The 27663-nt window shown below is 43.0% G+C and overlaps 1 protein-coding gene across 2 annotated transcripts in view; it reads right to left on the reverse strand.

Moving 5' to 3' along the window:
• The window catches only part of BRINP2 (BMP/retinoic acid inducible neural specific 2), a 117783-nt gene extending 90698 nt beyond the window's left edge, over positions 1 to 27085 (reverse strand). For both annotated transcript variants that reach the window (XM_004269792.3, XM_049715632.1), the window contains exon 1: positions 26243 to 27085. The gene's annotated coding sequence lies outside the window, so the exon portion shown is untranslated. The remainder of the gene's footprint in view (positions 1 to 26242) is intronic.
• Between the last annotated feature and the right edge of the window lie 578 nt (positions 27086 to 27663).

Consider the following 27663-nt stretch of genomic DNA (forward strand, 5'->3'; position numbering starts at 1 on the left):
GGGCTGTCTTGGGCCCTATTCTGGGAGGTTTGGTTACTAAGAAACCTGATTACTAAACAGACCATGTTGACAAACAGGCCGCACCTGTCAGATAAATCTATGGCAGAAAATCCTGCTGAATGCATAAGAAAAAATATATATATATATACTTTTTAGGTATCTTTTTTTCAGCTTTCTTAACAGCATTCTTTAGTCATTTGTTTGGATTTTTGGAATTAAGTCTAACTGGTTTCAATTAAGATCACATAAGGTATAACTGCAATTTTCAACTTGCAATAAGACTTCTAAAAATGTTTTGTCACAGTTAGGACTGCATTAAAGACATCAGTTATGTTTCTCCCTGATCCTATATCCTGACCTTTTTCACCTCCCGAAGAATTCTCTCAAGCTACAGATTTCCCTACAATTAACTTGTGCTTTGTCCTGAGTTAGCTTAATTGAAAACAACAAGCTAAAAAACCTCAGAAAAGATGTTTCATAAAGGTACAGGTGAAAGGGATGAGTTTTACCGCAAACTTACACACTTCAGTTTCTGCGCTTAAAAAAAAAAAAGAATTCTCAGGAAAGATAGGTGTGGGTTTATTTTCTATAAACAATCACTGAGTTCTTAACCTACGCATAGTAATGAGTAGGAAGCTCTGTGAACTAGCACAAACATAAAGTATAATGCATGCTCTAAGCAATCAACAAGGCTACCCAGGGATAAAACATACATACCTTGGAAGTTAAGAGGTAATATAAAGGGACTTCCCTGGTGGTCCAGTCGGTAAGATTCCAGGCTCCCAATGCACCAGGGGCCCAGATTTGATCCCTTGTCGGGAAACTAGATCCCACATGCATGCCGCAGCTAAACATTCCGCACGCCACAACGAAGGCCAGATGCAGCCAAAATAAATAATTTTTAAAAAGAGGTAATAGAAGAGTTAAATAGGTATCAAAGAGCTATCAGACAAAATATATTAATTTCCTGCTAAGGGGAAAATCTTCAAGATATTCATATGGCTCACTTCCTCACCTTCTTGTAGTATTTGCTCAAATGTTACCTCTTCATTGAGCCCTACCCTGACTACCCCATTTAATCTTGCAGCCCTCCTCTAGTGCACCTATCTCCCCTGCTATAGTTTTGCCCATAGCACTTACTACTTTCTAACAAAAAATAAACTCACTAATTTATTATGATTTTTGTTTTTTTTCCTCTCTCTCCTACAAGAATATAAGCTCCATAAGGGCAGGGATTTTAATTCTTGTCTACTTGGTTCATTGCTATATCTCTAGCTCCTAGAAAGAGTCTGGCACCTTGGAGAAACAATAAATATTTCATATATTCTCACTGTATGAGCTTGAAATTGAGTTAGATAGAATGAATATGAAACTAAAGGATCATACACCATCATCAGGTGGGATCTCCCAGGGATGCAAGGATTTTTCAATGTCCACAAATCAAACAGTATGCTATACCACATTAACAAACTGAAGAGTAAAAAGCATATGATTATCTCAATAGATGCAGAAAAAGCTTTTGACAAAATTCAACATCCATTTATGAGAAAAACTCTCCAGGGCTTCCCTGGTGGTGCAGTAGTTGGGAGTCTGCCTGCCGATGCAGGGGACGTGGGTTCGTGCCCTGGACTGGGAGGATCCCACATGCTGCGGAGCGGCTGGGCCTGTGAGCCATGGCCGCTGGGCCTGCATGTCTGGAGCCTGTGCTCCACAACGGAAGAGGCCACAGCAGTGAGAGGCCCGCCTACTGCAAAAAAAAAAAAAAGAAAAAGAAAAAAACTCTCCAGAGAGTGGGCACAGAGGGCACGTACCTCAACATAATACAGGCCATATACGAAAAACCCAAGGCTAACAACATACTCAATGGTGAAAACCTGAAAGCATTTCATCTAAGATCAGGAACAAGACAAGGATGTCCACTTTCACCACTTTTATTCAACATAGTTTTGGAAGTCCTAGCCACAGCAATCAGAGAAGAAAAAGAAATAAAAGGAATCCAAATTGGAAAAGAAATAAAACCATCACTGTTTGCAGATGACATGATACTATACACAGAAAATCCTAAAGATGCTATCAGAAAACTACTGGAGCTCATCAGTGAATTCAATAAAGTTGTAGGATACAATTTTACTCTGTTAATACACAGAAGAAATCTGTTGCATTTCTATATGCTAACAATGAAAATCAGAAAGAAATTAAGGAAGCAATCCCATTTACCAACGCATCAAAAAGAATAAAATACCTAGGAATAAACCTACCTAAGGAGGAAAAGACTCCAAAAACTATAAGACACTGATGAAAGAAATCAAACATGACACAAACAGATGGAAAGATATACCATGTTCTTGGACTGGAATAATCAATATTGTGAAAATGACTACACCACCCAAGGCAATCTACAGATTCAATGCAATCCTTATTAAATTACCAATAGCATTTTCCACAGAACTAAAACAAAAAATATTTAAATTTGTATGGAAACACAAAGGACCCCAAATAGCCAAAGCAATCCTGAGAAAGAAAAACAGAGCTGGAGGAATCAGGCTCCCTGAATTCAGACTATACTGCAAAGCTGCAGTAATTAAAACAGTATTGTAGGGCTTCCCTGGTGGTGCAGTGGTTGAGAATCTGCCTGGTAATGCAGGGGACACGGGTTCGAGCCCTGGTCTGGGAGGATGCCACGGAGCAACTGGGCCCATGAGCCACAACTACTGAGCCTGCGCGTCTGGAGCCTGTGCTCCGCAACAAGAGAGGCCGCAACAGTGAGAGGCCCGCGCACCATGATGAAGAGTGGCCCCCACTTGCCACAACTAGAGAAAGCCCTCGCACAGAAACAAAGACCCAACACAGCAAAAATAAATTAATTAATTAATAAACTCCTACCCCCAACATCTTAAAAAAAGAAAAAAACCAGTATTGTACTGGCACAAAAACAGAAACATAGATCAATGGAACAGTATAGAAAGCCCAGAAATAAAACCACACACCTATGGTCAATTAATCTTCAACTAAGAAGGCAAAAATATACAATGGGGAAAAGTCTCTTTGGCAAGTGGTGTTGGGAAAGTTGGACAGCTACATGTAAAAGAATGAAATTAGAACATTCTCTAACAGCATATACCAAAATAACTGGATTAAAGACCTAAATGTAAGACGAGAGACTATAAAACTCTTTGAGGAAAACATAGGCAGAACACTCTGACATAAAGTGCAGCAATACCGTTTTGGATCCACCTCCTAAAGAAAACAAAAACAAAAAATTGGACCTAATTAAACTTAAAAGCTTTTGCACACCAAAGGAAACAATAAAAAAAATGAAAACAGGGGCTTCCCTGGTGGCGCAGTGGTTGAGAGTCCGCCTGCCAATGCAGGGGATGCGGGTTCGTGCCCTGGTCCGGGAAGATCCCACATGCCGTGTAGCAGCTAGGCCCATAAGCCACAGCCACTGAGCCTGCGCGTCTGGAGCCTGTGCTCCGCAATGGGAGAGGCCACAGCAGTAAGAGGCCTGCGTACCGCAAAAAAAAAAAAAAGAAAAGAAAAGAAAAAAAAGAAAACACAACCCACAGAATGGGAGAAAATCAATGCAAACCATGAAACCAACAAGGGATTAATTTACAAAATACACAAACAGCTCATGCAGCTCAATAACAAAAAAACAAAAAACTCCATTGAAAAAGAGGCAGAAGATCTAAATAGATATTTCTCCAAAGAAATCATACAGATGGCCAAAAAGCACATGAAAAGATGCTCAACATCGTTAATTATTAGAGAAATACAGATCAAAACTACAATGAGATATCACCTCACTCCAGTCAGAATGGCCATCATCAAAAAGTCTACAAAGAGGGGACTTTAACACCCCAATTTCACCAATGGACAGATCATCCAAAATGAAAATAAATAAAGAAACACAAGATTTAAATGACACATTAGAACAGAAAGACTTATTTGATATTTATAGGACACTGCATCCAAAAACAACAGAATACACTTTCTTCTCAAGTGCTCATGGAACATTCTCCAAGACAGATCATATCTTGGGTCACAAATCAAGCCTTGGTAAAGTTAAGAAAATTCAAATCATATCAAGTGTCTTTTCTGACAACAACACTATGAAACTAGATATCAACTACAGGAAAAAAACTAAAAAATACAAACACATGGAGGCTAAACAATACACTACTAAATAACCAAGAGATCACTGAAGAAGTCAAAGAGGAAATAAAAAAATACCTAGAAACAAATGACAATGAATACACAACAACCCAAAACCTATGGGATGCAGCAAAAGCAGTTCTAAGAGGGAAGTTTATAGCAATACAATTCTACCTCAGGAAACAAGAAAAAACTGAAACAAACAACCTAATCTTACACCTAAAGCAATGAGAGAAAGAAGAACAACAACAAAAAAATGCCAAAGTTAGCAGAAGGAAAGAAATCATAAAGATCAGATCAGAAATCAATGAAAAAGAAATGAAGGAAACAAGAGCAAAGGTCAATAAAACTAAAAGCTGGTTCTTTGAAAAGATAAACAAAATTGATAAACCATTAGCCAGACTCATCAGGGAAAAAAGGGAGAAAAGTCAAATCAAAAGAATTAGAAATGAAAAAGGAGAAGTAACAACTGACACTGCAGAAATGCAAAGGATCATGAGAGACTACTACAAGCAGCTATATGCCAATAAATTGGACAACCTGGAAGAAACGGACAAATTCTTAGAAAAGTACAACCTTCCGAGACTGAACCAGGAAGAAACAGAAAATATGAACAGACTAATCACAAGCACCGAAATTGAAACTATGATTAAAAATCTTCCAACAAACAAAAGCCCACGACCAGATGCCTTCACAGGTCAATTCTATCAAACATTTAGAGAAGAGCTAACACCTATCCTTCTCAAACTCTTCCAAAATATAGCAGAGGGAGGAACAATCACATACTCATTCTACAAGACCACCATCACCCTGATACAAAAACCAGACAAAGATGTCACAAAAAAAGAAAACTACAGACCAATATCACCGATGAACATAAATGAAAATATCCTCAACAAAATACTAGCAAACAGAATCCAACAGCACATTAAAAGGGTCATACACCATGATCAAGTGGGGTGTATCCCAGGAATGCAAAGATTCATCAATATACAAAAATCAATCAATGTGATACACCACATTAACAAACTGAAGGATAAAAACTACATGATAGGGCTTCTCTGGTGGCGCAGCGGTTGAGAGTCCGCCTGCCGATGCAGGGGACGCGGGTTCGTGCCCCAGTCGGGGAAGATCCCACGTGCAGCAGAGCGGCTGGGCCCGTGAGCCATGGCCGCTGAGCCTGCGCGTCCGGAGCCTGTGCTCCGCAACGGGAGAGGCCACAACAGTGAGAGACCCGCGTACCACAAACAAACAAACAAACAAAAAACTACATGACAGTCTCAATAGATGCAGAAAAAGCTTTCGACAGAATTCAACACCAATTTATGATAAAAACCCTCCAGAAAATAGGCACAGAGGGAACTTACCTCAACATAATAAAGACCATATATAACAAACACACAGCCAACATCATCCTCAATGGTGAAAAACTGCAACCATTTCCTCTAAGATCAGGAACTAGACAAGGTTGCCCACTCTCATCACTATTATTTAACAGAGTTCTGGAAGTTTTAGCCACAGCAATCAGAGAAGAAAAAGAAATAAAAGGAATACAAATTGGAAAAGAAGAAGGAAAGCTGTCACTGTTTGCAGATGACATGACACTATACATAGGGAATCCTAAAGATGCTACCAGAAAACTAATAGAGCTAATCAATGAATTTGGTAAAGTAGCAGGATACAAAATTAATGCACAGAAATCTCTGGCATTCCTATACACTAATAATGAAAACTCTGAAAGAGAAATTAAGGAAACACTCCCATTTACCACTGCAATAAAAAGAATAAAACACCTAGGAATAAACCTACCTAGGGAGATAAAAGACCTGTATGCAGAAAAGTATAAGACACTAATGAAAGAAATTAAAGATGATACAAACAGATGGAGAGACATACCATGTTTTTGAACTGGAAGAATCAACATTGTGAAAATGACTATACTACCCAAAGCAATCTACAGATTCAGTGCAACCCCTATCAAACTACCAATGGCATTTTTCACAGAACTGGAACAAAAAATTTCACAATTTTTATGGAAACACAAAAGACCCTAAATAGCCAAAGCAATCTCGGGAAAGAAAAATGCAGCTGGAGGAATCAGGCTACCTGACTTCAGACTATACTACAAAGCTACAGTAATCAAGACAGTATGGTACTGACACAAAAACAGAAATGTAGATCAATGGAACAGGGTAGAAAGCCCAGAAAGAAACCCACGCACATATGGTCACCTTATCTTTGATAAAGGAGGTGACCTTTATCAAAGTGGAAGAATATACAATGGAGAAAAGACAGCCTCTTCAATAAGTGATGCTGGGAAAACTCGACAGCTACATGTAAAAGAACAACATTAGAACACTTCCTAACACCATACACAAAAATAAACTCAAAATATATTAAAGACCTAAATGTAAGGCCAGACACTATCAAACTCTTTGAGGAAAACATAGGCAGAACACTCTATGACATAAATCACAGCAAGATCCTTTTTGACCTACCTCCTAGAGAAATGGAAATAAAAACAAAAATAAACAAATGGGACCTAATGAAACTTAAAAGCTTTTGCTGAGCAAAGGAATCCATAAACAAAACAAAAAGACAACCCTCAGAATGGGAGAAAATATTTGCAAACGAAGCAATTGACAAAGGATTAATTTCCAAAATAATACAAGCAGCTCATGCAGCTCAATATCAAAAAAACAAACAACCCAATCCAAAAATGGGCAGAACACTTAAATAGACAGTTCTCCAAAGAGGATATACAGATTGCCAACAAACACATGAAAAGATGATCAACATCACTAATCATTAGAGAAATACAAATCAAAACTACAATGAGGTATCACCTTACACCGGTCAGAATGGCCATTATCAAAAAATCTACTAACAGTAAGTGCTGGAGAGGGTGTGGAGAAAAGGGGACTCTCTTGCACTGTTGGTGGGAATGTAAATTGATACAGCCACTATGAAGAACAGTATGGAGGTTCCTTAAAAAACTAAAAATAAAACTACCATATGACCCAGCAATCCCACTACTGGGCAAATACCCTGAGAAAACCATAATTCAAAAAGAGTCATGTACCACAATGTTCATTGCAGCTCTATTTACAATAGCCAGGACATGGAAGCAACCCAAGTGTCCGTCGACAGATCAATGGATAAAGAAGATGTGGCACATATATACAATGGAATACTACTCAGCTATAAAAAGAAACGAAATTGAGTTATTTGTAGTGAGGTGGATGGGCCTAGAGTCTGTCACACAGAGTGAAGTAAGTCAGAAAAACAAATACCATATTCTAACACAAATATATGGAATCTAAAAAAAATGGTTCTCATGAACCTAGGGGCAGGACAGGAATAAACATGCAGATGTAGAGAATGGACTTGACACGGGGGAGGGGAAAGATAAGCTGGTACAAAAAGAGAGTATAGCACTGACATATATACACTACCAAATATAAAATAGATAGCTAGTGGGAAGCAGCTGCATAGCACAGGGAGATCAGTTCGGTGCTTTGTGACAACCTAGAGGGGTGGGATAGGGAGGATGGGAGGTAGGCACAAGAGGTTGGGGATATGGGGATATATGTATGCATATAGCTGATTCACTTTGTCATACAGCAGAAGCTAACACAACATTGTAATGCAATTATACTCCAATAAAGATGCCAAAAACCCAAAAGTCTACAAACAATAAATGCTGGAGAGGGTGTAGAGAAAAGGAAACCTTCCTACACCGTTGGTGGGAATGTAAATTTGTACAAACACTATGGAGAACAGTATCGAGGTTCCTTAAAAAACTAAAAATAGAGTTACCGTATGATAGTGAAACCCCACTCTTGGGCATGTATCTGGAGAAGACCATACCTCAGAAAGATACATGCACCCCGATATTCATTGTACTATTTACAATAGCCAAGACATGGAAGCAACCTAAATGTCCATCAACAGATGAATGGATAAAGATGTGGTATATATATACAATGGAATATTACTCAGCCACCCAAAAGTGAAATCATGCCATTTGCAGCAACATGGATGGACCTAGAGATTATCATACTAAATGAAGTAAGTCAGAGAAAGATAAATATCATATGATATCATTTATTTGTGGAATCTAAAAAAATGATACAAATGAACTTATATACAAAACAGAAACAGACTCACAGACTTAGAAAACAAACTCATGGTTACCAAAGGGGAAGGGTTGGGGGGAGGGATAAATTAGGAGTTTGGCGTTAACATAGACACACTATTCTATATAAAATAGATAAGCAACAAGGACCTACTGTATAACACAGGGAACTCTACTCAATATTCTGTAAGTCTGTAATAACCTAAATGGGAAAAGAATCTGTAAAGAATAAATAAATATATATATATGTATAACTGAATCACTTTGCTGTACATTTGAAACTAACACAACATTGTAAATCAACTAAACTCCATTATAAAGTAAAATTTTTTTTAAATAAAAATAAATATAAATAAATAAATAAATGAAACTCAATGAGTTACAATACCTGCTATAAGGAACTCACAGAATATCACTAACAACAAAGATAAACAATAATAACAACAACATTGATAGTTGCTATTTACTGAGCACTTATTTTGGACTTGTCACTGTGCTAAGCTCGTTATTTATTTTGTTTAATTTCCACAATACTCCTTTTAGATAGATATATTAACTCCATTATATTGATAAGAAAACAAAGGCTCAGAAAATTTAAATCACTGGCCCCAGATAACACAGCAGGAAAGTTGTTGGGTTGCTGGTTGTTGGGTTAGAATTTCAGCTCAAGACTCTTTCACCCCAGAATCCATAACTTTTTTTATCCTTTTAATTATAGAACTTTTCCAAACATATATAAAAGTAGAAAGAATCATGTTATGAACCCCTCTGTACGCTCTGCTCAGCTTCGGCCAACAATGATAAATCCATAGCCAACTTAGTTGTTAGACGTCATGATCTTAATGACTTACTGTATGAAGAAATAAGTGAAACAGAAATTTTACTCCTTATGAGCAGAAGAGCAGGACTCTACACACAGGAGTGGTTAGGAAAGCCTCCAGAAGGTCCATTTTGGTTAAACTCCCCGCCTTTTCCTCCTCCTTCCCACCAGCTGATCATCCAGGCTTTATGTGAAGCCCCAGGGGATGGACTGCCCTGTCTCTGCTCTGTTCCTGAGCCTGTGCTCAGGATTCATGAGGCCTGACCCAAAGGAAAATTGCATGAGAACTCATTTCGGTGGGTGTATGTGCTAAGGTTGGAAAGAAAGAACTTTCCACTAAGGCTCATAACAGTCACAGGGTTCAGAGTCCAGAGGAACAAGTTCAGAAAGGGAGACCTTTGAAGTAGCCAAGGACTAAGACCAGATATCTCTTTGGGCTTCTGGGGCTGGTGGCTGATGGTCAGCCTGGAGGCACCATAAGCATTTTGTGTTAAGAGATGGGTACACAATAACAGCAGGAAACAGCTGACTTAGGAAGTCAGAGAACTTGGGGTATAAGAGGGGTGCTGGGAAGGCTTATTTCCCAACGATCCTGAGGTGATTTTGAGCAGTTCTTTCTAAGCTCCCATGATTGGAGAGCCAGTCCACAGATGTCTACCCTTTCTTTCCTCCCCTACCTTCTCCAAGTGGTTGAGAGGAAGAATCAGGGATTTGGGTTAGACAGACCTGACTTGGGTTCAGACTCTGCCTCTCCCACTTACACGACCTCAGGCTAATAAAAAACTTGTCTAAATCTCAGCTTCTATAGTTTATGTTTGTAGGGTGTGTAAAGTGATGCTTAGAACACATTAATTCTCTGGGAATCAGGGTTGGAAAATTCTTCCTCACTGTCATGTGATACTTCAGCATTCATTAATGAAGAAGATGCAGAGATCCCTAGTGAAATATGCCTATAACTAATATTATCCCTATTTTTACAAAGGAGGAAATTGAAGTAACCAGGAGTCCTGGTTGGATTGTAAGTCCCAGTGACCCACATCTCACATGCATTTTGGAAGAGAGCCAGGATCCTGAAGCCAATTCCCTCTCACTCCTCAGTTCCTTCGCACTTCCCAGGGTTATAACTTTGACTTCCCATTACGTCCACATTAACACCTTTGAAGGTCCTGACCTTTTCTCAAAGGTCTCCTACTGTACTATGTCATCCCCAGGCCCTAACAGTACAGGAACAAGAAGCTGAACACCTTCCCTGTGCGTAAGCACTGTATATATGTGTATATATACATATATGTGTATATATACATATACACACACATAATGTATGTATATATGTATATATACAATGTATATATATGTGTGTATGCATATATATTTGTGTGTGTGTGTGTGTGTATGTGTGTGTGTGTATATATATATATACACAAATATATTTCTTATAACAATGTAGGTATCATTTGTCTCTCTTCTCCTCTCTTTCTATTAAGATTAGAAAACCGAGGGCCAAGGAGGTGAAGTAACTTGCCAAAAGCCAACATTGGAACTGTGTCATCCAGCCCAGCTTGGCCCTTCAGGTATACCTCCCATGCTCAGGAACAATGAGGGAGTTGAGAGTGGGGTAGAAAGACAAGGGCCAGACTACTGCATTCCATACCAAGGTGTCAGCAGGATGCTCAGATCTTCAACTCAGTTTGGGATTTGGTAGGCACAGAATTCTGCACCTAATTGCTGTCCATGAATCATCTTTGTCAGGTTGTTTTGCTAAGCATATTCTGTCTTTAAGTACAGCAAAATCTTTCAGAGGTTCAGGTGGTCATTATAATAAATTCTCTGATGAATAAGGGGCAATGATCCCAGGCCCTCATGTATAGGAGAGAATCCTCAGGCACTGAGGTAGCATGGCTCCTGAACAGGTTATGTCTGCTGGAGCTGTCATTCCTCCCGGGCATAAATTTCCAGAACCTCACTACTGAAGGAGAGGCTGATAGAGCAGTTAACAGGGTAGGCTCTAGAGGCAGACTGCCTGGGTTCAAATCCCACTGCATCACTTCCTAACTCTGGGATCTTGAGCAAATTATTAACCTCTTAGAATATCAATTTCATTTTCAGTGAATGGGAATAATAAAAGTATCTGACTTACGGCTTCTTCTGAGAAAAAAATGAGTTAGTACCTATTACAAATAAAATGTAGAGTCATGCCTGGGAAATAGCCAATGCTTAACAAATTATGGCTATTATACCAAACACATCTCCAGACTACAAGATATCCCCACGGTTAGTGATTCCCCCAACTCCGCACTCGCTTTGTTCATTCTCTCCTTGGGCAATTTAATTAGTAGTAGATCTGGCCTGCAATATCACCTTTTTCCAGTAGGTGTTGCTCACTCCCTTATGGCAATGTTTTCCATATCAAATTAAGCAACATATTAAGTTCAGCAACAAATTAAATTTAAATAAGTAAAAGTTTCAAGGTCCAGGCATATTGGAAATATTTGGTTAAACAAAGTTGAAACGATTTCTTTATTGCAGAACTTTTCGGATCTTCTAACATGCTACATGTATTGTAAACCTACAATTGTGTATGAGGGGATGGGTGTAAGAGGGGAAAGTACTCTGTTCCCCAACTTTTCCAAGCACAGACACTTTTATTCTACATGACACCCATTAACTACTTAAGGGACATTAAAGTTCTACCAAACCAAGTTGGGTAACATTTCATTTGGATTGCCTTAAAATGGTGTTTCTCAAAGTGTGGTCCCTATATTACCTGCTTGTTAAAATGCAGGTTTCTGAATTTCACACAAGACCTACAGAATCAGACTCTGAAATCAGGCCTGAAGATTTTGCATTTTAACAAGTTCTCCAGGTGCACATTAAATTTCGAGAACCGTGGCCTTAAAGAAAACACTTCCTTAATTTTGGAATTCTATACATTTGAAATCCTGAATACTAAATTTCCTTAATAGGAAGAATACTTGTTAACTTCCCAGAAGTCCCTATCTTAATGAAAAGTGTAGACTGTGGTATAAATAGTGAGGTTTGTTTGCTGGTTTAATTGCATAAACAGTAAAAGTTTTCCCTGTGCTAGGTATTGTGCCAAGGAGCTGGGGATACAATGACAAAGATGACTCAGATCCTGCCTTCAAGGTGTTTACAGTCTATAATTAAGAAGGGAACTGGGGACACTTAGCATCTTGCCTGGAATCATTGTAGGGCCTTGGCCGCAGTCACCTTAGTAATCGAGTTCACATAGGATTCGGGGGTAGGGGGCTCCTTCTAGGAATTAAAGTAGGGAGAGGAAGAATTAATTTCTCTCTTACGTGGCTCAGTCACAAATGAAGATGTTTTTTGGTTTGTTTTTGATATCCTGGGGAAAAAATGCAGTAGGAAACAGGACAAAGGCGGCAAATGAAGCAAAGGATGAGAGTGGGAAGTAAGGGGAGAGGAAACCTAATAGCGATATGAATTAGGGGGAGGGGAAAAAAAACCCCAAAAACCCTGCTGACTCTGTTCAGTTTAAGGTGAGAAATAACAGGATTAGAATGTCAGATTGCTGAGTCCTGCAGACCTGAACCATAAACCTTCTCTGAGCTGTTCAGCGTTTTTCCTCTGCAGTCACTAATTAAATATTCCCTTGAAATAAAATAAAATAAAATGGCTTTTTTTATTTTGAGTCAAATAGAAGGCATATTATGAGGCTATAATGGGGCCAGGTATCTGGCTGACCTACACAGGCGTGAACGTGGGAAGGATCTACCGGAGGGACATCAGGACAATAGAGGGCTTATCTCTGTCTTAAACTTTTCATAATCACTCCTCATTTCATGTGCAACTTTTATAGCCATTTATTTTCACATGTAGTCTCTTTCTCCTAACTAGCAGTAACTGAAAATATGTGGAATTCCCCACTGTGTTATTTATGCAGAGCTATAAGCCAGAGGACCCTCAAGGACATTATAAGTAATATTTGAAGTCTAAAAATCATCCACGTGTTCAATGGGAAAATTGAGCAGGCAAAGCTCAGGAGTTGCCCCAGATCAGGGTGGCTCAACAATTCAGTGTCCTTTGCACTATTCTCCTCTCTTATCCAGATAATATCTCTATAATAAACTGTCCACATTCTTGCACATAAAGCTTGCTATATTGGTAGATGCCTCAGTCTCTTCTCACTCATTTCACGACAACACAGTGTCTGTGTCCCAAGCTCAGTCACTGATATATTTATGATCAAATATCCAGCACCTGAGGCCACAGTGAGTCCATTTTCCATTTCACTTTGCTCTCCTATGAGGAGCAGGTCTGCCACTAAATAAGAATTTAAATAACTAAAGCCTAACAGAGCTGTCACTGGCCCTGTGTTCTTCTGTTGTTTGCCTGAGCAAAATCCGTCATGACTCTATATGCATATGCCATGTGTCAACTGTGTTAAAATTAGCCAATTTTCCTAAGCATAAAAGTGGATTTTTGTCATATCACATGAACCATATATCACAGAAACAAACCAGTTTTTGTTGTGGCTTTTCTTTTCTTTCCAAAATGCATTAAGTCTTTTTAAGTCATTGCTGAATCCATTTCACTCACTGCATTTTTGAGGTACATTTAAAGAAACCAAGCAGAGGAAAGAAAAGTCTCATACAGTGCTGTCACCTGGAGAGAAATCTAGTTCATTATCAAGCCAACCACACCTAAGAGGCTGGGTTGCTACACCTGCTTTAGGTAATAAATACCTCATATGTATGCTGCCCTGCATTGAAAATTTGGGATAGTGCAAAAATAATTAAAATTTAAGAAAATAAGATGATAAAGAAAAAGAACTGTCACTTATTGAGCACTCTCTATGTACCAGACATTATAGGAAGTGCTAATTCTCCATTATTTCATTTCATAGTCAAAACTATCCCATGATATGAGTACAGAATATACCCATTTTACGGATGTGGAAACTGAGGCTTACATAGTAACTTGGCAAGCAACTTGTCACGGTCACATAGCTAGTACATGGCAGACCTTGCCAATGACTTGAACCCAAGTTAGTAGTCCCTGAGCCTATTCTCCCCATGACTAGGTCATCTCATCTGTAACTGAAAGCACATTAAACATCTACAGACACGATATTGAGGTATCAGTGGGCATCTAGGCCAATTCTTGCACTGCAGGTTTCTTAACAAAGGTTATAGGGGTGTTGTCACGGGCTCAGTTGCCTTGGGTTTCTCTCAGTCAAATAAATCCCCATTTAGCTTTGGAGAAGGAAGAGGAGGAGATGAGGTGTCTTATGTTCTCCCACCACCAGCACAAGGCGCTGCTTTTAAGGACTGTGGATTAGAGCAAGCCTTTGGGAAATTCTGCTTGAGCCCCTGCATAACGCCTCCGAACCTTGCTAAGATCAGGAGGGATGCAGCCAATGTACTGAATAGGCAGCTGTCGGTACGGTCCCTTTTGAGGGGCCTACAGCTCCTCTCAAAAGGGAAAAACACCAGTCTCCTGCTTGGGTTAAAATCTGTGAATTTATGTTTCGAAATGCTCAAGTGTTAATTGAGAGGGCAGCACATTAAATCATTATTAGTCATTAATACTTCAGCACAAATTAGTTGATCAGGTTACTGAGACGTGTCAAGGGCCCTGAGGAAAAGATATTTTGATGGAGCTGGTGGGGCAGGGAGGGAGGGAAGGCGGAAGGACCAAAGTATTGCTTCTAACACACACACACACACACACACACACACACACACACACACGCACGCACGCACGCACACGTCCTCCGTTGTCCCTTTGGAGCTTGCCAGGACTGTACTTACAGGTAAGTGTTTTAACAAAGGTTCCAACCACTCCTCAGCATCCTCCAGGCAAGAACCTCGCCTGCGCCTCAAGGCCGGGGGCTTGTAACACAGCCTTCTGCCTCTAGGGGTCTCCAGTGCCTCGAGGCTTCAGGAGGATGCTGACCTTGCTGTGTTACTCTGCAGGGCTCAAATCCCAAAGGGCCAAGGTTGCGGAAAGCGGAAGAGGCACGTGCGGGGAGCTCCCGAGGACCCCATCACCCACCGGAGCACTGCTCATCCACCTCCCTTGCTCATCCACCTCCCTTGCTCCTGCCCGCCGGCGTAGTTATAATATGCTAAATGGCTGAACACCGAGTGAGGGGGAGGCAGAAATTAACTGCCCCCGCCCTCCTTAATGAGTGCTTAAGCATTCTTATACCTCAAGGGGATTCCAAGGACTTCCCTCCGCAGACCCACCCCACACACTTCCTGGAAGCCCCATCTCCAGGCTACCAGACTCCACCAGAGCGCCAATCAACCGTCTCAGCCCGGGCTCACGATGCTATACAAGGCCCCCGGAGTAAGGGACAGAGCGGGGTCACCCCTGCCCTGATGGCCAGACTCTTCCTGAGGCTGGGGCCGCGGAAGGGAAAGGACAGGACGGTGAGGGAGGACCACAGCCTGGCTCCTGGGTCACCTGAGTGCCCTATGAAAGCAGAGTCATTGAAGGCCAGAGGGTCCAGAGAGAGTTTTTCTGAAAATCTCACAGCTAAGGAGTATTGGAAAAAGTAAGAAACTTTGAGAGAAGCACTGTTCCTCTCCATACATGCTTGAATAGGTTGCAGGGGTTGGTGGCAAGGCCCTGGCTCTCTAACCCATCCTGTGACTGGGGTTTAAGTCCCAGCTCCACTAGTCACTCTAGCTGTGAGATCTTGGGTAATTGGCTTTACCTCTCTGTAATTTTTTTCATCTTCAAAATGGGAATAATGGTGTCTATCTCCTAGGCAGTGGTTAGAACTGACTTAAAGATCACACAGCTGGTACATTCAGTGCCTAGCACTGTACCTGACACACAGCAGGCATTTGTTCATAGGCATTGAACTTCAAGCATCTTCAATCACTGAGAACATGGAGAACAAGAGGGATTTGTCCTAGGCTCCCTGAACTTCACAGGTGTGTCGGCATTGATGAGAGTCTATTTTAAATCAATTTTAGTATGTCACCTGTTATTTAAAATGAATCACAAGCCTTGCTTTTTAAAGGAATTCTGTAGTATGGTGGTTTTCAATGTGTTTCTGAACAGCCTTTAGGTTCCAAGGAGGTGTCTCAGGGACCACTTGCAGGTGAGGAAAGAGAAGCGACAGGTGAGGGAGCTCCAGGACCCTAGGCCTGCTTCAGTCAGGGAGGTCTACTTTTATCTGCTTCATATATTGGAATTCTAGGTAAGTATTTATTTGATTAGAGTCTTCTACTGCTTTTTAAAAAGGTTAGAACCACTGCTAATATACCCTTGTGTAATTCAGGGAAACCTTTCCTCCAAGCCTAAGGACACTCAACTCTTATTTGTTTTGCAAGCCTGCTCTTTTGAAAATGGAGTACACCTGTATTGAGAAAGAGGCACTGAATATTGAGAAATATTCATCCCACACATCTTAAGTACCCAATATGTGTAAAGCATTGCAATTGAAACTTTGCAGCTTTTTTGAATGCGCACCAACCTTTTGGGCCTTTTCCAGAAATACCCTGAGGGTAAGAATGCTTCCATCGCCTTCCTAGCCAATGTAGCCTAGACCTCTGGAGCAGTTAACCTCACGTTGACCACAAAGGTGCCCTTTGCCCTGGACATAACCTAAGACGATGATCACACTGAAAGCCCTGTGTCGAAGAGCATGGGCTTTGGGATCTGACAGACCTGAGTTCAAATGTGAGCTCTGCCACTTCCAAGCTGTGTGACCTCGGGTTATTTAATGTCTCTGAACTTGAATTTCTTCATCTATAAGCAGAAGATAACCACCCTTCTCAGAGGGTCATTAGGTGATTAAATGAGCAATGCCTGGAGAGCACTTAGCATGGTGCCTGGCATATCGTAACCATTGCCAGGTAGGTCTGGATGCACCGGCATCCAACAGCAAATACCCAAGCTAGTACCTGACTCTCGCCGACCACAACTAAATGCCGTCACTGCTCTCCATGGAAGTCAGTGTCTTATGAGCTTTAATACTTGGGGACACAAAAACAGCAGCTGCCTTTTTCTGAATGTCTATTGTGTGGCGGGTACTTTGCTGTTTTTCAATCATTGCCTTTAACTGTCATGATGTTTGTGTTTCATGATGTACGGGGATATCCTCTCCATTTTACTAGATGGGGATACTGAAGCTCAGAGAGGTTGTGTCATGTATCCAGGGTCACACAGCTAGTGAGTGACCAAGACTAGACTGAAGCCCAAGTGTGTCTGACCCAGAAATCAGGGTACTTTTCTACCACCCTTGCTGACTGTCAGAACTTTCCTGTGTGGAAGGCAGAGGGCATGGTGCAGGGACAAGAGCCCAGGGTTGAATGTCAGCTGCTCTGGGCCTTGTCTTCCTCAATTTCTGTCTGTAAACAGGAATGATACTTACTTCATAATGCTGATATAAAACTTAAATGAGATAATATAAGTAAAAACAAGCCTAGTACAAATTTTTTCATAAAGTAGGCTTAGGATATATATTAAATAGGTATGAACTTGCCCCACCCACGTTTTATCTGCTCTCCAAATCATTTCTTTTTTTAACCTTACCAGAAATATTCATAGAGAAGATACATATGTATGTATGTGTATATATGTGGAGTGTTGCATGTGAATATACATGTGTGTATGTGTATGTATATATACATATATAAGAAAAATTACAGTGCAAACTACCATCCAGCTCAACTGTCAGCATCTCAGAAGCACCCCCAGACTATATGCCCCTCCCTGATGAAATTCCCATTTCTCCCTCCAGTCCAATTCACTTCTCATCTTGTTAAAAAATAATTTTCTTTTCCCCTTTCGCTCATGCCTCTGGGTTGTCTCCAGCCTCTTTGCTGTGCCTGTGCCTATCGCTTCACCAAGGCTCTGAGTGACACGTCATTCATGGGAGAGAAGTGAAATAAAGTGGTTTAGCAGAGCAGGGACGCACATGAGTACGCGTGTGTATGTGTGTCCACACCTCCTACCTCTGTGGAGAGCAGCAAACCAGACATCTCGTGAGATATGTCTTAACCCCAAAGAACAGAAGGGACAAGTGGACCGATTGGAGAGAGGTTTGCCAACATGTGGGCAATTTACTGCTCCCTAAGACATCCCCCCCACCCCACCCCCGGGCCACTGAGTCTTGTACCTTCTGCAGTGGGGGATGATCGTCACGGCAGCTAGAACTCTGGTTACACTGAGTCCACAATTTCTCTTCTTTAGATCCCCCGGTTCTACCCCACCCTGGGATTTCTACCTTCCTCAACTGACAAATCAGTTTCCAACTTAAATGTTCCCTTCTCAAAGAGACCTTCCCTGACCACCATCGCAATCACTCTCTCCTACTATGCTCGATTTTGATACTTTTCTTCATATTAGTACCTGAAATTATCTCATTTGTCTACATGTTCCTCTTTATGGATATCATACTAATAAACAACGTGAACTCAGGATCTAAACTGGGTTAGAATGTCAGCCACTCCACTTACTAGCTTGAACAAATTGTTTAACCTTGCTGGGCTTCCAATTCATCATCTGTCAAATGCGAATACAGGATTTATTAAAAGGGGAATCATAGAATCATTATGGGAAGGAAATGAGTTAATGTATGGAAAGCCTTCAGTGTAATGCCAGACACATAAGTACTACTAAAGTGTACTTAAAGTACTACTATTATCAGCTATGTCGATAATAATCATTATTATAATTATCCTCCTATCTACCCTCTAGAATGTAAGCATTCTGACGGCAGGGCTTTTATCTGCTGTTCCCTGTAGAATATCCAATGCCTAAGAAGAGTACCTGGCACATATTCATAATATACTGAATAAATAGTTCCTGACAAATATGTCTGAGAACCCCAGTCCCAACCCTGCCTCTGAGTGCAGGACAGGGCCATATAAACAAATCACTACAATGTGGTGGCTACAATACAAAAACAGAGTCTGAGTGAGTTGTGCAGCGGTGTAAAGGAGGAGACAATTAATTCCTTCCCAGAGTCTCAGGGAGACTTCACAGAGGAGATCACCCTTACAGTCTTTTTTTTTTTTTTTTTTTTTTTGCGGTACGCGGGCCTCTCACTATTGTGGCCTCTCCTGTTGCGGAGCACAGGCTCTGGACGCGCAGGCCCAGCGGCCATGGCTCACAGACCCAGCTGCTCTGCAGCATGTGGGATCTTCCCGGACCGGGGCACGAAGCTGTGTCCGCTGCATCGGCAGGCGGACTCTCAACCACTGCGCCACCAGGGAAGCCCACCCTTACAGTCTTAAAGCTCGATAACCCTCAGGAAACAGAGAACAGGGCAAGGGAAGGTTCTCCAGAAAAGCAACACAGCACATCTAACAGCCTCGGAATACTGAGGGAACTGCCTGTAGTTTAGGTAGCTGGGGCGAGCAGGGGGAAATGGAGAGATGCAAGGAGAAGCTGCTGGACCAGCTCGTGAAGGGTCTCCTGCTTGTGATGCTAAGAAACTTGGGTTTTATTCCAACAGTAGTGAGGAGTCATTGCAGAAGCACAGTAAAGGAAGGAGCATAATCAAATTTACCGGTTTGAAAGATCACCCCAGCTGCAACGAGGAGGCTGGGTTGGCTGGCCCTCAAAAGAGGGGACAGGGAGACCAAGTACTGGGAAAGTCCAAGTGAGAGGGGTGAGAGCTGACGAGGGAGGGGAGGGTGGGGAGGGAGGGAGGAAGGATGGCTTTGAGAAATCATCAGGAGGTAGAGCTTGTCATTGGGGATTGATTGGACGTGAGGGGCTGTGTGAGAGAAAGCAGAGCACAAGACAACTGTATTTCTTAATTTTGTCGCTGGGCGATTGGTTGTCCCATTAACCAAAGCAGAGAATTTGGAGAGGGGAATCATTTTATGTGTGAAATGGGTACATAACGAGTTCACCTTTGGACATTTTAATCTTGGCGATCATCAAAGTGAAGGATGTTTTGTATGAAAGGATGTTGACAATTGTTGAGCATCTGTCATGTGCCTGGAACTGTGTTTGGCTCCTTATGTATTTTATCTCATTTAATATTTAGAACAGCGGATCGAGGGATGGGGCATTATCTTTTTTTATAGATGATAAAACTGAGGCTCAATGAGTAACGATCCCTACTTAACATAGTGAACACCAAAGAACAGTTAAGTAGACCAGTTTGATTAAGCAAGATTGAATGAAGTTCATACAAAGAGACGGATCAGAAAATAAAGTAATAAAGGTAGTTTGGGAGCAGATCATGGAAAAATTTGAATGGAGGTATTAACCACCCCACAGGGGTGTTGTGAAAATCAGGTGAGAGAAAGCTTGTAAAGCATTTTGTAAACTATAGAATGCTCACCAAATATGAGGAGTTTCGGGCTTCCCCGGTGGCGTGGTGGTTGGGAGCCCGCCTGCCGGTGCGGGGGACACGGGTTCGTGCCCCAGTTGGGGAAGATCCCACATGCCGCGGAGCGGCTGGGCCCGTGAGCCATGGCCGCTGAGCCTGCGCGTCCGGAGCCTGTGCTCCGCAGCGGGGGAGGCCACAGCAGTGAGAGGCCCGCGTACCGCAGGAAAAAAAAAAAAAAAAATATATATATATATATATGAGGAGTTCCAGTTGTGGCCAAACCTTATTGCAACAAATGGTAATAATAAGATCATAGTGATAAGTGAATTATAGAGTTCAAATCCATACTTATTAAATAAAATTCAATCATGATGTCTTCTCCCCGTTCTTCTGATAGGTCCACAAAAGAATCTCTAACATATAACAGTGACTTTTCTTTCTCCCCATCACACCATCAACATGACTGGTTTGAAGGAGAACTCTCCCAAGAAAAGATGATAATATGGTAGACATGAGAAGGAAGAGATTTGAAAGTCAAACGGACCCAGCTCATCCCAATTGGTGTGTCCTCAGACTTCGGAGTAAGACCCTAAAGATAATTAACTTGGTTATTTCTACTGTCAGGCAGAAACCAAAAATATTAGGATAAAATCCCCAGGCCTCCTACCTGATGACTGTTTGCATGTGAACTGGAAGCGGCAATGCTCCACAAATGCTGAGGGTGGGCTGAGTCACTGTTGATAAGGTCTCCATCAGATAAGCCAACTTAAGCTATCTGTGCCCTCCTTGGCTTTCGATTTCAGAAATACATGACCAGACACTCTCTGGGCTACTCACAATCCCTCCCTCCATGTTCTCTCTTTTTATATTTCTGGCTCCTCTTGTTTCAAGCCTCTGTCCTTTCTCCACATTCTCTGTCACTACTCTGCAGGATTAGACCAGCACTGCCCCAAAGAAATAGAATGAGAGCCACATATATAATTTTAACTTTTCTAATAGCCACATTAGAAAGTAAAAGGAAATGGGTAAAACTAATCTTAATATATTTTATTTAACCCAATATATCCAGAATATTATCATTTTAACGTGTAATCAATATTAAAAGAAGCAGTGCTGAGATATTTGACATTCTTATCCTTCAAGCCAAGTCTTCAAAATTCAGTGTGTATTTTTACACTGACAACATGCAATCCAAGTGCTCCAAGAGCTACATGTAGCCAGTGGCCACCATATGAATAGCACAGTGTGGGGCAGCGCTCAGTCCCATGAAGTATCAGATTGCCCACCCTTCGCTCAATCCAGCATCCCAGATATATTTGCATTTCATGTGAGCTTCAGTGAAAGGAATGATGGAACTGGCTGTTGAGGATTCCATGCTATAATAATGTTCCTCAACTGTACTTCCATCTGCATGGCAGAGTGACAGTTTCCAGAGAGATCAGATGAAACCCATCCACCGCTGCCCATAGTCTGAAGTATAACTGAGCTGCCTCTCTCTTCACTCCCAAATGGAAGAGGCTTTAGCGTACAATCACTAGCCACATGCCCGTGGGCCTGGACCTCTGCCTTAGCCCCCAAACGTGGCAGCAGATACTTGTGAATAATAAAGAAAAAATGCTTCAGTCCCACCCACCAGCTGCAGGGTCATTTAACACAGGAAACAAAGGTGACAACAAGGCCTTGGGAGAATTTTCAAGAGAAAATCCGTATCCCTCAGGACTTGTCCCCAGAATGAACTCCGGGGGCGAAGCAATCAAACAGACTATGTTCTTAGGGATTTTCCTCTTGACCTGAGAGCAATGATGGCATGACTTTAGGCAAGTCATTTCACTCTTAGTGCCCCACCAGAATTTTGTCCATGTCAGAAGGGGCCACCGAAGCAACCAATGACAGGTAGAGTGAATAGATGTCTCAAATCAAGTGAAGACCAAGGAATAGGGTTACACCAGTCCTCTCACAGGACCTATGCTTTCCCTTGACCTTTTCTCTGGGAAACAAGGCTCACTGTTGGAGCAAATGTGTGTGGCTGACCAGTCAAAGCCCTCTCCTGATGCCATGCAGCCCTTGGTCCTCCCTTGGTACTGCCCAGGCTGGCAGACTACCTCCCCGCTCTGCTGTTCAGCTGAGCAATCAGAGTACCTCATGGTACAGCTGCGGGCAATACCGCGCCCACCCCTTCTGCTTTTGTGGTCTCCTCCTTTGTGACTGCTACAGCATATGTTTTATTAAAAAGGAAAAGGAGGGGAGATGAGAGGTTTTGTACATGGGCACGCCAAGAATCTTAAGACTGAAAATCTTCTCCTCCATGCTAAATGCCTGAGGGCTTTGGCATTTTGCTGGCTCCATGTAAACCCCAATAGGGATATTTGGGTGGGGAAACAGGAAATGAAGGGAAATCAAGGCTCTCTCTTAGGAGATTCTGAGTCTAAAAAAATATATGAGAAGATTTTCTCGCGTTCTCTTGAAATTTGCCTACTTTCCCCCAATATCTTTCTCCAAAAATTTTGATATGTTGTTAAGCTCCCTGACCTTGAGCACTGTTTTTCCCATAATATATGGATTAGGCTTGAGGGTGGATAGAAGGCTTAGGTAATTTTCCGTGCCTAATGAGATGTCCAACATTTCAAAGCCCTCTGCCTGATCTGAGGGCAGCTTCCTCTAGGCCAATCCCTGCTTCACGTAATTAACCCAGGTGTAAGCTGTTTCCAGGATCCAAGTGGAGCAGCGGTTTAGGGCAAACCCCATGGAAACATGCAAGACTTGAAGTTTCCAGCCTTCTCAGCTGTGCTGCAGTTAGCCTCTCTGTCAGCTGGAATCTTTTTCCCATTTCTCCCTCTCCAAACAAATCCCACCCTATCCCCCATGGCACAACTCTAATTCTCCTTCCTTGGAATACTGATAGCTCTCATTATCTGTGCAAATCAACTGTAGATTAATTAGGTCCGCCTCAAGAGTCTCTTGTATTGAACTGCTGTTTAGAATGTATGTTGTCATTTACCTTTCTCCCAGATGTAAGCCTATTTTCCTAACTAGAATGTAAGATCATTGAGGGCAAAGACAAAGTCTTATAAGACTTTTATCCCTCACAGCCCTTAGGTCAGAGCCAGAGGCAAAGCCTGTGTCACTGCAACCTCCCATTCCTGTCAAGTACAGAACAGCTGAATCGAATCACAGTTACTAAGATTAACCCATTTCTTAGGAGGAGTCAGGAGAGTCTGGGGTTGGTTTGGGAATGATGAGACCCACACCCTACTCCATAGGTTCCCTTAATTGCTGTGTGACCCAGAGTAAAACAGTTCATCTTTCCAAGGTCCTCTGCCCTCCTTTTTCCAAGAAGGAGGCTAAACTCATTCTAGTCTCCTTCTCAGGGTAATCAAAGATAAAGGAGGCTATAAGGCCTGTGAGGATTAATGAGATGAGCTCCCTAAAATGCTCCCAACCCTTTGGAAGAGTATGCAATTATAAAATGTATACAAGGTCTTATTATCTAAGAGAAAGAGTTGAATCACCAAAAATACACAGCACAGTGGGGAAAACAAAACACTGAGTGGGAACTCTCAACACTAAGCATCCCACTCAGCAGAAAGTGCCTACGCAGATGTCTCCAGTCCCTTCTGATTACCTCTTGTTTGTGAGCTGGGGAGGGACTTTGGAGCACTGTCTCAGAGGGGATGTTTTTGGTGCGACACTCCCCAGTGGCTGGCCTGTGTCTTGGGAAAGGGCATCGGAAGGAGTGGATGATGCAGGGATGTTCTTTGCCCTCTGGCCTTTCTCAGTAAACAACCTGTTAGGAGGCCAGAAGGGAAAACCCAGAGGATGATCTTAAGGGCCTAAATGGGGAAGATGCTCCCCACCCATGAGTCTGGCCCAATGCTAGCGGAGCAGGAACCCTCCTCCCTCCCCAGCCCTTCCCTCCTTTTCTCCTTTCTTGTGGCCATACTGCAGCACACAGCACTCCATTCTGGGAGATAAAGCCAGCCCCATTTTTGGTGAGGAGGGAGAAGCAAGAGTCAGGGATGCTTCTGTCTTCTCCATGGCTGCAGAATAGCTGTTAAACCCTTTGGTGCCAGTTGCCCTCCAACAGGGAAGACCATGGTCTGACATTTGCTTCCTTTCCCTCAAACATTCACAGTATCCAGGCTCTGTACCAGCTCAAATCATATCGCTCCTCAAAGAAGCAAAGCATGCATCTTTCCCCACAGTAGGCAGCAGCTAAAAAGAATGTATATATATGTATAGCAACAGCTATGATATTGATAAGATTTCAGGGTCATTGTGTCAGCATTGCTTGGTCATGCCCCCGGTGCTGCAAAGCAACTTATTCTGGATGGGAGGGAACTCCAGAGGGTCCTGCCTTAAACAAATAACATACACATAACTGTGGGAAGTCAAGAGGGAAAACACACAAACTCGAATATCACTTTGCTGTTGCCTGATGTCATCAGACTGCCCCCCAGGGGATTTTGTAAAATACTTTAGCTGCTTGGTTAATGCTGGCATTGCCCTGTATTCCAGGAGGCATGGTCAGAAAGAGTGTCCCTTCCACATGCACATGTCTGGAGAAGGACAGAGGCAGAAATACTTGACTTACACTATACCTTTTATCCTCCAGATTGCTCTGTGCTGACATATCATTGTCCCTGCTGGATAAGGCTCAGATTACGCAGCTAGAAGCCTGGCTTGTTATAATTGCTATCCTTTTAACAAAACATTTGCTCCTGCTCGGGACACCTGACTCCCAGAGCTAGGAAGAGCACACACACAGTTCTTTATGGAGGCGTCTGTGCAATCATGTTACAGCACATTAGCTTGATTATTAGTTCATATTTGGCTTAGGTCTATATACTCTGGATAAATATGTACCATGCAGGGGGACTACTTGGTGAGGAGAAAACTCCTCTGGGCTGGAAGAGCAGCTCCCAAGTTCATATTTCTACTAGGAAGGAACACTCCAGGCATCTGGGGCCTGGGCAGAGAGCTGCACAAGCATGCTTCTTCTAGCGGCAGCCTGCTTCCTGCATACAGCTGTGAGCACAGGCACACACATATATATACACACACACATACCATAGGCAGCATTAGACTGTGTACCCAGCTGATCACAGAACCGGGGAGAGAGAGAGATCACCAGATAATCTCAGTGTGCCCCTCCTTCCAGCACAGCAATGCTCTCCCCAGTGCCTCCAGCGCACTGCCAGGTTCAACTCAATCAATGGGGTTTCTGCCACCACCCGGGGAGACTATTTGCAACCCACAGGGGTTCACTCTTCAATCTGTTTTTTTTTTTTTTTCTTGGTTGCATGTGCATGGGAGAAAGAGACAGGCCTCTAGAGACATACCAGGGAGCTCTATGGACATGTGAATATAGCTCTAGGAACATGTGAATACCTGTGAACATGTGTTATCATGTATCACAACCTCCATCCCAAACATAGTGAACCGTGTACAGTTCAGTCCAGCATCTGCTGGGCATGGAGAAGTCCTTGTCATCTTCTGCAATTATGCAGTCCGATTGGATTTTCTGAAGCTCATGGGAGTTGCACTAACTTTGAGGACTTAAACCAGGCAAAAGCAATATAGGTCAGGCAGAGTGCCCAAGTCGTGCGGCAGCCGTGCAACACCAGGAGGCAATAATAGGACGATCTCTAGCTAAACCCCAAAGTCCACTGCTCAGCTCCACAAGACAGAAACTAAGAGGTGGGGATCATTCCCTCTGCCTGAAACTGCCAGACACCAGGGCAAGAGGGTTGTAGGAGGGCAAAACGATCCCCTTACCAAGAGACACACCAAAAATATAACGAAAAGGGAATGGAGAAAAACTACCAAAACCCTGCACTGTTACCTTGAATCCTTGCAAGAGCCCTCCTTGCTGTATCAGCTGCTCCCCAAACCTCCACCGATTGGGAGGAGACTCCTGAAAGATTCCAGGATTTTGTGCAACATCTCCAGTGGCAGCTTTCCAAAGTTTTTACTTCATGATTTCTCGTGGCTCCTTCTCATTTGGGGAAACGTGAATGCCTCCCCCTCAGCGTGTGAAAGGGAGTCGATGTCTCTTTTCAAATTCCTTGCTACCCGCTTTGCTGCCGCTGCCGCTGCCGCTGCCGCCGCCGCCGCCGCCGCCGCCGCCGCCGCCGCCGCCGCCGCCGCCGTCAGACCACTTGCCTGCTGCCTTCCAGCTGAGCAGCAAGGATGCCCGGCACCCACAGCATGTTTGAAGTGGGGCTTCGACGCTGGGCCGGGGCGCACGCGGGTGGAGAGGGAAGGAAAGTACCAAACCCGACCCGGGGAATCCTCTGTCCCTCCTCCGAAGAGAAAACCAAGATCGTGCCTTCCTTCCAACTCTAAAGAGACTCACTCACCCTGTCTCTCTCCCGGAATCACTGCCTTGCACATGGGTAGAGACAGTTCCTCCTGCTTCACCGCTCCCTCGTATGCCTGCAGACCTGCCCAGGCGCTCGCCGCGCACGGCAGGTGCACATCCCTGTGCAAGTGCTAACGGAATCCTCCGAGCTTAGCGAACGGGCTGCCCGAGCAGCCGCGGGCAGAGCAGCTTCCGAGGCGAGCGGATTCCATCCCAGGCTGCAGCCCGGCGTGTCTCTGCTCCGACTCCAAGCTTCGTACCTAGCCAGTTTCACCTGCAGACTCAGACACCAGCTGAGCGTCTTAAGATAACAATGCTCCCCTGCCTGCCTCTCTCTTTCTTTCTTATGCACTTAGGTAGGCAGCCAATGGGACGCAGCGCCACACTCCCCACAAGCTCCCATTGGCTGGGCGGCTCGGCTGGGGGCGGGCTCGGGGCCTCACCGGCTGTCTCCTTTGGTTAGCTGGCTGGCGGGGCTACCAGCTCTGTTAACCCTCCCAGCTTTGCAGTAGGGACTTTTTTTGGTGTGGATAAGGGAGGCTTGGATAAATTCACGACTGGGGAGTTGGAGACTGGAAGAAGGCTGAGGAAACAGGAAGAAACTTGGGAGCTAATTACATTTTCTTCTAATCTTCCTAAGATAATCATTTGTCCCAGACCATTTTGTTTGCTTGCTTAACTAGAACTAGCAGAGATAGGGACCCATTTGAGCCATTTTCCTTCTAATCTGAGGTTTTATTCTGTTTTGTGCATTTTAGCCTCTTGGTCTTGGTCCTGAATTACTTAATTAGAAATGAGTCCCCAGGTGAGAATACTTATCTCACAGCATACTCTCTGTCTCCCTCCCTCCCTCCCTCCCTCCCTCTCTCTCTCTCTCTCTTTCTCTCTCTCTCACACACACA

The sequence above is a fragment of the Orcinus orca genome, chromosome 1 (assembly GCF_937001465.1).
Source record: "Orcinus orca chromosome 1, mOrcOrc1.1, whole genome shotgun sequence".
Lineage (NCBI taxonomy): Eukaryota > Metazoa > Chordata > Mammalia > Artiodactyla > Delphinidae > Orcinus > Orcinus orca.